General features: G+C 43.7%; 1 long non-coding RNA gene across 1 annotated transcript; it reads right to left on the reverse strand.

The window, feature by feature from the left end:
* Positions 1-448: 448 nt before the first annotated feature.
* Positions 449-11,036, reverse strand: LOC139780057 (uncharacterized). Its single transcript, XR_011720097.1, has 4 exons — positions 10,292-11,036; positions 9,770-9,988; positions 1,181-1,344; positions 449-904 (listed from the first exon to the last, which is right to left on the reverse strand). It is a non-coding gene; the product is annotated as an uncharacterized lncRNA (long non-coding RNA).
* Positions 11,037-14,468: the final 3,432 nt, after the last annotated feature.

Consider the following 14,468-nt stretch of genomic DNA (forward strand, 5'->3'; position numbering starts at 1 on the left):
TTATCGATGTTAGTTTTAAATGTCTAAAATGTCCATTTCTACCAATGCCGATTAACTTTAATCTCGGTTTAACTAACTTTTTATTCTTTTCTAATTTTAAGAATTAGAAAAAGATAAAAAGTAAATTAAACCAAGATTAACGTTAATCATCTGCATTGGCAGAAATGGACATATAAACCCGGTATTCATAGTTGGATCTTATATATTTAAAATCGTATTATCGTAAGTTCAATTTCAGATGTTGTATAGATAGTTTTATTGATGACTACAAAACGTAAACTTTCAAGGTAAACTTAAGACGATCGTAAATATAAAATCTGATCAATAAATACCAGCTTAAAAATGCCTAATACATAGTCGGGTCTTGTTAAAGAAAGAGTGAAAAACATTTAATTAAAAAAATTTCTTTAATATATTAAAATATATTAAAAACCATAGTGTACTATAACGGTTTTAATCTTGCTTTTATATAAAAGACGATAAGTGTTTACGTTTCTACATATGATGAGTGATATGATATACCCAGTTTCCGTTATTTTCGATCTTTCAAATTCTTAACACACATAACGTCGGTTTGTATTACGGAAAAGATATCTACATGAGTATAATTTTCTCCGTAGTACGATACATTTCTCTATAAGTCGTCTGTATATCTTTTACAATCACAATATATTAAAACCGCGGGTCACGGTGGATCTCGTCCACCACTTCGCGCGGAGGTTTCGCCTTCGAGACTCGCCGACTCTCTGAGATCTCCGCAACAAAAGAGAGAAAATGTTTTTCTAATGGCTATCAGAGCCAATATATTCCTCTTGTTTCTTACCGCTAGCATTTCGTAGCCATGACTTTATGGTTTTAAGTGCTGTATCAAGGTCGCTGTCCGGAAATTTAAGTGATAAAGCCCCTGCAAAACAAGAAATAATGAAATTGTTAGAGGATAAGACATCCATATTAAGTTAAACAGCAAAAATAAATTAAAGAATATATTTGCAACAAGGATATAAACACAGTAGTGTACAGTAATTTAGTATACTAATTTAGTACAGTAAGTATAATGTATATCAAATTTGTAGGATTATTAGTTCAGAGTTTGTTGGTATAAAGTTTCCAAATTTAAAAAAAAATAATAGATAAGACAATATTAACTAGAGAGCAAACTAACAAGACATTAGGATTTTACCTTCAATAACTGTCCACAGTTTCAGTATTTTAAAGCCTCTTTTCTCACCATGGCCATCAAAATTATAATTTCTGGCCAAGGAATTATACATAAGTTTTTGCATAATTATGGTAGCAGTTTTTTTTTTCATTACTAGTAGATCCAAAAGAGGTAAGATAATCACACTAAAAATAATAATATACACAAAATATATAATAAAGTCAAGAGAGATATAATAAAAATATACATTTAAAACAACCTAGCTTCCGAAGCGCGGATCTAGCTCGCGGCTGGTCAGGGTTCGGAGTAGGCGCGGAGGAAGACACAAGACTCGGTTAAAATGGACAATGTAACAAGTTTATTCTATAAAGCGTAAATGTACAGAGAGATCGCGGGAGTCGAAGACATATACAGAGATCGCGGGAGTCGCGGGCGCGGGTACGGTAACGGCGATCCGCAGCGATCGCGGAGTTCGAAGATATGTGCAGCGATAGTGGATACGGTAACGACGATATTAGGCCAGTAAAATTAGGTTTGAAAATGGCAAAACGGATTGACAAGCCAATTTTTTGAGGGTGAGTAGAGGGTCATAGGAGATGCCCAAATTTACAAAGTTCCAACAAAATTTCCCTGTGCGTCGGCGGCCATCTTGAAAATAGGGGTGAATATTTAAAGTTTGAATATCTCGGCTCCTATTGGTCGAATTTTTTTCTTTTTTTTTTAGTTTTGTAGGGAAAAATATTTGCTACAACTTTTGTTTGAAAAAATTTTTAATAGCTGTCAAGGAAAAAAAGTTACAACCAAAAAAGTGCCGTCAATTAGGGGTTGAACATTTTTATTGACACTTATATCGCCCCCTGTTAGTTTGATCAAAAAAATGTTCAAATAAAACTTGTAGAGGATTCAATTCTCTACAAATTTCGTATATATTTTTTTGCGGTGACTCAAAAAACACCAGAGATAGAGAGCGCCAAAGTTGAGTGTGTCTAGTAAATGCTCTTTTTCGTGGGGAAAATTCAAGGTTTTATTGTGAATTGTCGTATATTATAAAACTCTTTTCTGCACCACCACTGAGGTAGAGTTTTAGGCGCATTTTTTTTTACGTGGTATCTCCAGTAGATATAATCCACGGGTCCGAGAAAGTGCCTTTCGTTCTATATATTGAAAACAATTTATGCAAGTCTTTGCTTTTTTTGTCGCTGGGCATAGCATATTTCTTTCATCAATATCATCGTCATTGATATCTCGACTTTCTTCGGTGACGACTTCCTCACTTTCTTTGCCACGCCTTTGAGTCCCGTTTCTTTTTATTAATTATAATTATTTGTAAAAGAAGAACGCGAAGAGTTTCAGGAACAGCGTCATCAGCATTTTCCATCATTTTATCTGGAGGGGGATAATTTTTTGTATCATAAACTTGTGAACGTACATCTTTAACAATAATGGCAGCAGCTTCTCGAATTACTTGCAGTTTTCCATCTTCTACATTTGGATTTTTATTTTTATACCAGTCTTCGGCGAGCAACTTATGACCAGTACTCCGAAAGCAAACGACAGTCTCGCGCCGGTTTATATCAAAAATTAATATGTCATTTCCATATTTTTGTTTCAATCGCGCTTTAACCGTACGACAATCTGGATGATAATCTCCTTCGATTTGACTCATCAATTCACTGATCGTAAATTGGCATTCGTCTGAATTTTCCGCAAGAAAAGAGTAAATATACTCCATAGCTGTATCGATATCATTCGACTTATTTTTTTTTCTTTAACCTGGATAGTTAAACGACGGCAGCAATCGTGGTGATATCGCCGCGCTTTAACCACAGTCAGATCCGGAATCGGACGGATACGGTTCATTACGCCCCGGGCAAAATCATCGTTGCGATCATTCAAATGCTTGAAAATTGTATCTCGTATGGAATTACTTTTCACTCCACAAATTATTCTTCGTCTGTCAACGGGCAATGATTTTTGCTGTTTTATAAATACCTCATCAATTACTTCGGCGCAGAAAAGACAACGTTTTTCAAAATCGAATGCCGGTGGATGGTTCGAAGATTGCGATGACGACGGAGAAGATGGAGGTGATTTTGAGGTCGAAACAGCACAGTTGCTCCGACGACGAATAGCCGCTGCAGCCATTCTATCGTTGATGTATGCTTTTCGACAGTGCACGTGCACTGTGATGTTGTTGACGTCCTCCAGCATGCGCGTATGTTCCTCGTCGCCCCTCTTAATAGCAAACGAATGTAAAGTTTGCACACCTCTTTTTTGAACGACAGTAATTTCGCCGTCGCTCAGCGCTTTCCCACAAATAAAACACTCGCTCATTTTCGTGAAATTTCACTCTGAAACGCTCGAAATACAGTTCACGACTTATCGAAAATAATATACAATAACACACAATAACACACAATGACACACACAAATAACACACACACACAATAACACTGTACAGTTCGCGGAACAGAGTTTTATAATATACGACAATTCACAATAAAACCTTGAATTTTCCCCACGAAAAAGAGCATTTACTAGACACACTCAACTTTGGCGCTCTCTATCTCTGGTGTTTTTTGAGTCACCGCAAAAAAATATATACGAAAATTGTAGAGAATTGAATCCTCTACAAGTTTTATTTGAACATTTTTTTGATCAAACTAACAGGGGGCGATATAAGTGTCAATAAAAATGTTCAACCCCTAATTGACGGCACTTTTTTGGTTGTAACTTTTTTTCCTTGACAGCTATTAAAAATTTTTTCAAACAAAAGTTGTAGCAAATATTTTTCCCTACAAAACTAAAAAAAAAAAGAAAAAAATTCGACCAATAGGAGCCGAGATATTCAAACTTTAAATATTCACCCCTATTTTCAAGATGGCCGCCGACGCACAGGGAAATTTTGTTGGAACTTTGTAAATTTGGGCATCTCCTATGACCCTCTACTCACCCTCAAAAAATTGGCTTGTCAATCCGTTTTGTAGATATTCGGTGTTTTTCGAGCTAATTTTACTGGCCTATATACCGGGCGCTGTACGCGGATCGGCGGGCGCGCGGGCTCGCGGAACATAGGGCGCGACCACGGTGGAAGCGCAAGCTTCGGCCAGCGGCGGCGCGGCGCTGGAGCACGCGGAATCGAGCGGCTAAGATCCTTAGCAGATATATAGAGAACTCTTTATATCCTGGCGTCTCGGAATACGCGGGCGGGAAGCGGCACCGGGTGGCCAAGATCCTTGGCGAGTAAGAGAAGAGCTCTCTTACCCTGGTTCACTCCGGTGTCACAGGCTCTCGGATGGAAGATCGAGTCAACCGCCTAGATACTTCACTCGGCAGAGCCAGAGATGCCTCTCTAACTCCTGGTTGTTCGAATTCGGGGATTGCGGGATCCGTGAGCAGCGGAGAACAGGTCGGATCGGTTTGCTGGCTCACGGCGGAATCTAATTGTTGCTAACAATTCGTCGGTTTATATACAGCCGCGGTGGTGTGTCGGTGTGGCGGGGGTATACGCGACGGCAATCGCGAGCGCCGGGATGGAGCGGCGGAGCGTTCGGGAAATACGGCGTCCCGACGCCGCGATTGCGTTCGGCGGCTTTCGGCCGTTTTCGGCACCGCTCGGCGCTCCGAGTCAGTTGCCGCGGTAAGTTCGTTCGCGGACTTATACGCGAGATAATGTACTTAAAAAAGGGCACACCGTGCCTTGTCTCGCCCGGCGGGTGTTCAGCCGGGCGGCATCCGGCTGATGCTCGCCGGGAATGATGCGTTTCGGGGCGCATCGTTATATCACCCCCCCCCCCTTTCTAGAGCGCGAATTTGGCGCTTCACGGCTGGATCCTTGGTTTGGCCGGTAGTTTTCGGATTTTTCGGACCGTACCCTCGTGATTAAAGCGGACATGCCACTTGTAGCCCCTTTCTGTCGTTTTCCATTCCCGGGTGACGTGGGTGGCGTTGTGAGGCACCAGGATTATGTGGCCCGGCTCTACCTCCACCGGGATCTTCGGGGGTAGCCGGGAGCCTACGGGCCTGAGTGCCTGTACCTCCGCGGCTGGTGGTGCGGTCGGCGGTGCGGCCGGTGGGGCGGCAAGGGCCGGTGGTGCGGCGGGCGGAACGGCCGGTGGTGTGGCCGGCGGTGTAGTCGGCTTGGCGGCGGCCTTCCTACGGGCCAGGTATTCCGCTGGCGTGACCCGGCGGCGTGGCATTGGCGGTGGCGGGGTCGTCAACCACTCCATTTTCTGCCTCCGTTGCTGGTCCGACCTCTAGATCACGCATCCGACCGTCGGCACGTTTTTGCGTGTCGGCGGAGCGGCTGCGGGTCTCGAGGCCTCGGTGGCGGCGGCGACGGAGGCGGCAGACCCCGTGGCGAACAGCCTCGTCCACGTGGCTCCGAAATCCGGGCAGGCCGGGTCGTATGCGACGGGCTCGGCGAGGATCGCGTCGATTTCGGCGAGGATATCGTTCTCGGTTGTCGATGTCTCCATTTCGAAAGCTTTGACTCGAGTGTCTCATTTTGTTCGTGGAGCTAGTTTATATTTTTCTCGTCGCTATTGTTTACCGGGTGGTGGGGCATGGGGCAATGTTTCTAAGCTCCGTTGTCGTCCTCGGTGTCGTCGTCGGGGTCGTCGTTGTTTTCGGCGTCGGTTTTGCCGTTGCTCTCGCTGTCGGTTTCGGCGGCAGTTTCTTCCTCGGTTTCGTCGCCTGGAGGGGGGGGGTTCTGGCGCGGCTTTGAGATCTTGAACGTGGATATGTCGGATCCACTTCCCGCTCTTATTGCGCAGGTCCACGATTACGGGGGACATGATACGTCGCACCTCGAGGGGACCTCTAAATTTCGGCGCGAGTTTCGCGTTGAACGCTGCGGCTTTATTGGAGAGTGGGTACTCGCGCTTCCATACCCAGTCTCCAATTTTCGGTTTCCACGCTCGTCGCCGTAAGTCATAGTATTTCTGCTGCCGCTGGAACGCGTGTGCGAGATGTACCCTTGCGAGCTCGAAGTCTTCCTCGAGGTGTCGGCGCGTTTCGTCGGGCGGCGGTGCGGCGGTATTTGGTGCGGCGTCTCGGTTGAGAGGTGATACCGGCTCGCGACCGTAGACCAGGTAGGCTGTTGTGTATCCGGTTGCCTCGTGCCGCGCCGTATTGTACGCGAATTGCAGTTCCGGTATTCGCTCATCCCAATTTTGATGGTTTTTATTTACGTATTGGGACACCATGGTCTTTATTACGCGGTTCGTTCGTTCTACCGGGTTACAGTGTGGCGCGTGCACGGGCGTGTATGCATGCCGCACGTGATGTGCGGCTAGCATTTTCTTGAGTTTCGCGGACCGGAGCTGCGTCCCGTTATCTGACAGGATTACTTCGGGACATCCGTGCCGGAAAAGTATCGCTTCGGCGATATTTGTCGTGACGGCGGGCGCGGTGGCACGGCGTAAGGGACGCATCTCCAGCCACTTTGAAAAACGGTCCTGCATGGTCAGGAGCCAGGTATGCCCTCCCTTCGAGCGCGGTAATGGCCCTATTAGGTCTAACGTAACTTGTTGCCAGGGGCGGACGACGGACGTGGCATGTAGTGTACCGGCCGGTCGCGTCTGTGCGACTTTATGCTGTAAGCATTTCGGGCAGTTTCGGACGTATCGCGCTATTTCCCGAAACATGCCGGGCCAATAGTAGTATTGTGCGACGCGCGCTATCGTTTTCGCGATCCCGAGATGTCCGGCTGTAGGGGCGTCGTGATTTTGGTATAGTACTTCGGGGCGGCGGTCTTTGGCCACGCACTCTTTCCATTGCTCGTCGGCGGGCGTTTCTTTGAAGTCGAGATTATGGAGTACGTGACGGAGTAGTTTTCCCTCTTTTATTTCATAGTCCGGATATTCGCGTGGGGCGTTTTGTACGGCGCGCAACGTTCGGCGATACCAGGGACAGCGGGGCGGGGGAGTAACGGCGGCTGTTGTGGGCTGGCGAGATAGCGCGTCTGCTACCCAGTTAAGGGCTCCCTTCCTGTAGCAGATTTCCAGGTCGTACTGCTGGAGCTCGAATGCCCACCGGCCCAGCCTCCCGGTGGGTGCGTCGATTTTCTGCAGCCACCGGAGCGATTGGTGGTCCGTGAGAACGGTGAACGGGTACCCTTCGAGATAGTCTCGCATGCGGCGGATTCCCCATATTACGGCTAGGCATTCGAGCTCGGTCGCGCTGTAATTCCGTTCGGCCTGATTGAGAGTTCGGCTCGCGTACGCGATGACCCGTTCGCCCTCCGGGAAATTTTGCGTTAGTACGGCCCCTACTCCGGTTGCGCTGGCGTCAGTTTGCAAGATAAAACGGCGCGTGAAATCTGGACAGGCGAGAACCGGCGCGGTAGTCAGGGTCGTTTTTAGTTGTTCGAACGCGTCCTCTTCCTCGGGCCCCCACGCCCACCGGGCGTGTCTGCGGGTTAACGCGGTGAGGGGTGCGGCGACGGTCGCGAAGTCCTGTATAAAGCGCCGGTACCAGGAGGCGACGCCTAAAAACTGTCGGATCTGTTTTACGGTTTGTGGCCGGGGCCATTGGGCGACGGCTTTGACTTTCTCGGGGTCGGTGCGTATTCCTTCGCGGTCGACGATGTGCCCTAGGTACTGTAGGCGGTCTACGCAAAACCGACATTTGGCCGGATTGAGTTTTAAATTCGCGGCGCGGAGCCGTCGGAAAACTTCCCGTAGGATTCGGAGATGTTCTTCGAATGTCTCGCTAATTATTATAATGTCGTCTAGGTATACGAACACGTGAGGTTCTAATTCGGGTCCGAGTACTGTGTCTAAGAGCCTTTGGAACGTGGCGGGGGCGGAGTGCAGGCCGAACGGCATTACTTTGAAATGGAAGAGCCCTTTTCCGGGCACGGTGAACGCGGTGATTGGTCGACTAGACGGGGTGAGCGGAACTTGCCAGTAGCCGCTTTTCAGATCAAGTGTCGTAAGATATTTCGCGCCGCGTAGTTTATCGAGGGTGGCGGTAATCTGGGGAAGCGGGTATGCATCGGGTTCGGTCGCGTCGTTGACTCTCCGGAAGTCTATACAAAATCGGTGGCTGCCGTCTTTCTTTCGAACCACAACTACGGGGGAGCTCCAGACGCTGTGAGAGCGTTCTATTACTCCGTCGCGCTCCATTTTCTCGACTTCGCTATCGATAACGGCCTGCATGGCCGGGTTACGGGGCCGGTATCTCTGTTTAATCGGGCTAGCGTTCGGTTTTAGGCGGATGTCGTGCGCCGTTCGGTCGGTGGGCCCGCGGAGGGCTTCGAAGAGCGGTAGTTCTTGCTCGAGGAATTCCCGTAGCCGTATTTCCTCGGCCGGCGTGCGCGGTGCAATCCCCTCGGTAGCGGCCGTCCCGGGGATTGTCTGCGGGGTTGTCGGGCCGGGTGGGGCGGGTACTGCGAGTCCGATTTTCGCCCAGAAGTCCACTCCGAGGAGTAATGCGTTCGCTAGGTTCGGCATGATCGAGAAGTCGTGCCAAATCGTGCGTTTCGTGGTCTGGATCGGTATACGGACGCGGCCGGGGAGGACGATGCGGTGGCCGTTGGCCAGTTGCACCTCCTCTTCGTCGGGCACGATCACGAAGCCTAGATTTTGTGCGAGTCGCGCGGTTTTTTCGTTTATAAATGATATTTCGGATCCGGTATCGAGTAGCGCTAAAAGCGGTCTATCGTTTACCCGGATGTCTAGGTGCGGCCGGGGAAAAAATTTTACGTCGAGGACCGGGGGGCGGCCGGAGTTTCCGCGGTCCCGGCGGCGTTTTCCGGCGGAGGGTGGCAGTCCTTTGTGAGGACTCCATCCCTGCCGCATTGAGAGCAGAATTTCTGTGCGGGGCGACGGCAATCGAATCGGGTGTGTCGCCGCTGTTTGCACCTCCAGCAACATTCCCGTCGGTTGTACGCGGCGGCGATGATCGGTGTCTCGGCGGTACTAGTTTTCGCGGGGGCGCGCTTCCGATTTTGCTGTAGTCTTTCGTACTCGCTGGCGCGCTGCTGGAGGTCGCGAGGACTATTGACGTCGCCTCGCCAGATGCGGTTCTGGTAATCTGGGTGTAGATTTTCGTACAATTGCTCGACCTGTTCTTCGGAGGAGTATCCCCCCGCCTGTCGCATGAGCGTGAGTAGGTGGGTCGCGTACTTTACGTAGGCCTCCCCGTCCTTCTGTGTACGATCGCGAATTTCGTTAACGAGTTGTAATCGGTACCGGCGGGGTAAGAATGTTTCCTTAAAATCCGTGATAAAGTCGTGCCAATCGAACCATCCGTCGCGGTTGTTACGGTACCAGAGGAGCGCGTCTCCTCTTAAGAGTTCGGGTAACCCGCGGAGCCAGTGGTCGTCCGAGAACTCGTACGCGGCGCGGAGTTCGTCGATGCGCTTGAGAAACGCCCAGGGATCCTTGCCCTATACATTTCATAATCAGATATAACTAGAATTTATTAATAAAATTAAATCATTTTGCATGTAATTAATCTATTAAGTAATGAAATTTATAAAAAACGATTAAATGCTACTGGACAAGAGAAAAAATAAATTAAATAAAAACAGATAAAATAAAAAGTAACATAAAAAAAGTAAAATAATAAATTCAATAAAGAAATTTAATAAAATATTCGTACCAAGGCAATGTTATTTTCAAAATCACAGCCATTTCTCCATTGTTTGGACATCACTTTCCTTACATAAAGGCAAAGAAGGCATGTTATGTGGTTTCAGTATTTTCTTTTCCTGAGAAAGCAAACATCTGTTTAGTTTTCCTTGATTCATTATAACTGTATCTATTTTGTAACTTATTTCCTCCAATTTCCTGTCCACCTTAGATAACTGAAGCTTCAAATCTGGAAAAAAAGTAAAAATATTTTTCAACTTTTAAAGAGAAATCATTTTCCGTATTAATAATTAGATTGATAAATGTTTCACAAATTATGATTTTTACTTTTTTTATTTCTACTTTCAGAAAAAATCATCTTTTGTCATGAAGTAGAGACAATCAGATTTATGTAGGAAGATATGTGTTTATAATTATAAGTAAAAATGAGAGAACAGAAATATTCAGCATATTAAATCTGATTGTCAACATATAAATCTGATTGTCTCTAGTTCATGACACAAAAGATGAAAACTAAATGTAGAATATATACCTTGCATTTTATTTTCTCTCTCTGACGTCGTAGAGGAAGAATTCTGACTCTTATCAATATTGCCGTAAAACTGTGGTAACTCCATGTGCTTAAAGTTTGATGCTGCTTTAGAGGGAATATCCACATGTTCCTTGATTGCTGTATCATTCGCGACAGAGTCTTCAGTGCTACTAATAAAGTCGACTGGATCTTCAAAATCTGAATTCTTTTCAATATTTGATAACGATTGTGGGAATTTCTCAGACTGTTGAAGTTTATTGTTATTCTCCTTAGTCACTTCATTATCCTCAGACAATGTCTGTTTATTACATTTCGATCTCTCAGTTTGCATCTGTAATTCAATTTAGTGCTCCTGAGATTGTTTCTTCAGAAATTCTTTTAAATTTGAAGCGTTAATAACTTTGTTGCTGGAAAGTGATTGTGAAGATAATTTTTTCTGAAATCGCTCTGCTGTCCTTTTCCTTGCATCCAATACATTTTGCACAAGTAAAGTTTTTTCTTTAACACCAGAGCGAAAAGGAGTTTGCTGTTTCTGTATCTTCCGGGATTTATGCAAATTGACTTTGATATCAAGTTTCTTTTTCTGGCGTTCATTGACATGTGAACACGTAGAGACAGAATCATAAGAATCATAACGAAGAGGTGGTGACACATTTGGAGGAGGTGCAACAGCTTTGGTCGATTTTTTTACACGTTTTTCTTCATCAGAATCTGAAGAAGATAATGGCTTACATATCTTTCTACGCTTGCCTCTACCCAATTCCTTTTCTGTTTCATAATTAGAATCATCATGTTTAGTAATTCCTTGAACATTGTTTTTTGCTTTTATATATTCATCTATAAGCGTGCAAAATGGTAAGTATATTATCAAAACGGGCAATTTTTAAAAAATCATAAATCCATACACGTCCACACATAAAAAACAAAAAGGAGAAAGATTTGAGTAAATAAAAATAAATATATACCGTGATATCTCTTAACATATACACGATATTTGGGCCAAGTTTTGTCTGCATTTACTTCTTTACGCACCAAGCTTCCAGCTTCAACATTATGTGGTGGCCAATATGTCTCACCTTCCATATCTTCATTCACTTCAATCAACCACTTTGTGAGGCCGATATCGTAGTAAATATTATCGTTGTCGACATCATCAGGTACAAATTTTAAAACTACAAACTGAAATAATACAAATGTAAAGAAAAATACTAATATTTAAAAGTTGCTTGTATTACTGTACATAATGCTTAATAAAAAATTAAAACATAGGCATAAAATGCAAAAGAGGAACAGAAACAAAAAATTCTTTGTAGGGTATTAACCAACATTTTGATTGAATATTTGTCAATGGCAGTACAATTCTTTGGTCACCCAGATTTGACACTCTAAAAATACGAACAAGAGATGAAGGGAAAGGATATGTATAAAAATCTTCTTTTTTGTTAAACTTGTTTGTAATTAGGTAAATATCTTCTCGTCTTTTCACAACATTTAACAATACAAATATATTTCCGTCAATTGTCATAAAACAAGAGTCTCTCTGACCAACCTGTAAAACAACATTACCAATAGAAATACTTCGAAAATAAGAACCTTCAATGATCTCGCCATCATAATAATGCCTATGTGACAAAGTAACTTCTTTATCATTAGTTGGAAGATGCACTGACACTGATACTGTTCTTTCTAAATCACGACGCGCAGCTTGCTGTAAAGATTTGTAACCTGATTTAAGCAAACTCTTGAGAGATTTTAAAAAATTCTCAAAAGGAAAGGCACTAAATTTATCCATAACCTAACTCGAGATTAACGAACTCGTAGGATTATGCGTGCGAATCAATCCTCCCTGTGGGTGCTAAGGGTCACGATTTTCAACATCTGTTAACCTTTAACCGACGGTTAACATTTCGGAATAGAACTTCGTCAACAGAAATTCGCTATTTTGAAAGTTAACTGTCGGTTTAGAGGTTAACAGACGTTGGAATTATGACCCTAGGCTGATGACAGAGAACGAGAGACATATTATTGTGTAGTCGACAGACGCTCGTTCTCTGCCATCACACACGCGCGCGCACACACGCACGCACACACACACACACACACACACACACACACACACACACACACACACACACACACACACACACACACACACACACACACACATACACACACACACACACACACACACCCAACCTAAATGTATTTGAATTAAATACCTCAGGCGTGGAGGTGCGATGTATCATCGTACCCTCGTCGGCGTTTCGACGGCCTCGTCGTTGTCGTTGCGCGGCGTGCGGCTTTCGTACCTCGGTACTCGGTCGTACACTGTCGCGTTCTGCAGCACTAATGAGATGTGACTAACGGAACTCACAGATGATATAATTTTGCGTGGTCGCGCCGTGCCTTACCGCGTAAAAAAATGTGTCCCAAATATGGGCGAAACGTTCGCGACTGGTTCCGTCAGGAACTCGAGACATCGTCGTCTTTTCTCTCCGAGCGGCCTGTGCGCCCACGACGATCTTCGATCGACCGCGGATATATCGATATATTCGACCGCCAAATTCAAAACCGTACGAATTCAAAAAACAAATTAAGCATTAGATTACCATTAATTAGTTTTTGAAAAGTAATTAACACTAATTTCTCCAACGTTTTTTCCGCCACTTAATTTTTCCAACCATGCACTTTCGTGTCCCACGCGTTTTTCAGTATGTTAATAACTTCGAAAAATTCCCCAAAAATTATTATAATATCTTTATACCTTCGACTAAAAATCAATGTAAAAAAAATTTGGAAATTATTTATTTAAATATTTTTTTACAACAATTATATGTTGAAAAACGCACGTTACGACTTGTTTCATTTAAAAAATCATAACTCACGAACAAATTGACGAAATTTAATGTTTCAGCATGCAAATTAAAGCTAAGAGTAGTGCGAATGAGAAAAAAATATGAAATAATTGTTAATTAAATAGGAATACTTAATTTCGTTGCCAGTAATTTTTAAGTGGTACAGAAAGACTTTAAGGATGCCAGAAAAAGAATTTCTCAATAAGAAAAGACGAATTTGGACTATTTGGAGTGTGAAAGATATTTTTTATGTAAAAAAAATTATATTTTTTTAATAATCTTATGCTCCTCCCCACCTCTTCCGCCTGCCTCTGAGCTATAATAGTCCTCTGTGGAATGTCAAATTTTTTTTAACGACAAAAATATTTTAAATACGCTTAAATTGTACACAAAAATACATTTTTATCGAAAAAAATTCTCACTTACCTTCACACAACACTGACGTAATCCTCTAACCATGCACTTTCGTGTCCCAACGCGATTTTGATCGTTTGTCGTTTCGAGAACAAATGAGCCAGAAATGACCCATCGAATCGACGTCTAATCGACGTCAATTAGACGTCGATTCAATGGGTCATTTGTCGCTGGGATAGAAACGCGTGAGACACGAAAGTGCATGGTTGGAGGGATTAGGGTTAAATGTCAACTTTGAAAATTAATTTTTCTTCTTCAACTTGTTAAATAAGTAATTTTTAAAAATTAACATTAGTTTATTGTATTAAGGGTCGACAGGAGTCATTTTATTACTAGAATCGTAAAATCCGTATTACGGCTAAAATAATAAGAAAAGCGCACTTTAACTATGCTATTCGTAATCAGCAGCATCGCCTTCAAGCTGCTGCAGAGCGATTTTTTGAAAAAATGGTCAAAATAAAATTTTTGAGTTTTTATATAAATTTTTATATAAATTTTATTTTGACCATTTTTCCAAAAAATCGCTCTGTAGCAGCTTGAAGGCGATGCTGCTGATTACGAATATCATAGTTAAAGTGCGATTTTCTCATTATTTTAGCCGTAATACGGATTTTACGATTCTAGTAATAAATGACTCCTGTCGACCCTTAAAACACATATTCTAGATTTTATAACTACTAATGGGTGCTTTTTTCATTTAGCGACACAAATTGACACAAACGTCATTCTATCTTTTTTCAACATCTAGTGAACAACAAAGATAGAGTGACGCTATGTCAACTTGTGTCGTTACTGGAAAGCAACCATAATATGAGTGTGATTTATCTGTACAATGTAGGAATGAGAAAGAGCTCAAGTTAACGTTGCGGCACGTGCAATATTTTTTACTTTGTTTTCAAATTTTTATC

The sequence above is a fragment of the Temnothorax nylanderi genome, unplaced genomic scaffold, assembly GCF_030848795.1.
Source record: "Temnothorax nylanderi isolate EJ_2023f unplaced genomic scaffold, tnyl_v1.0 TNYL_tig0259_pilon, whole genome shotgun sequence".
Classification (NCBI taxonomy): Eukaryota; Metazoa; Arthropoda; class Insecta; order Hymenoptera; family Formicidae; genus Temnothorax; species Temnothorax nylanderi.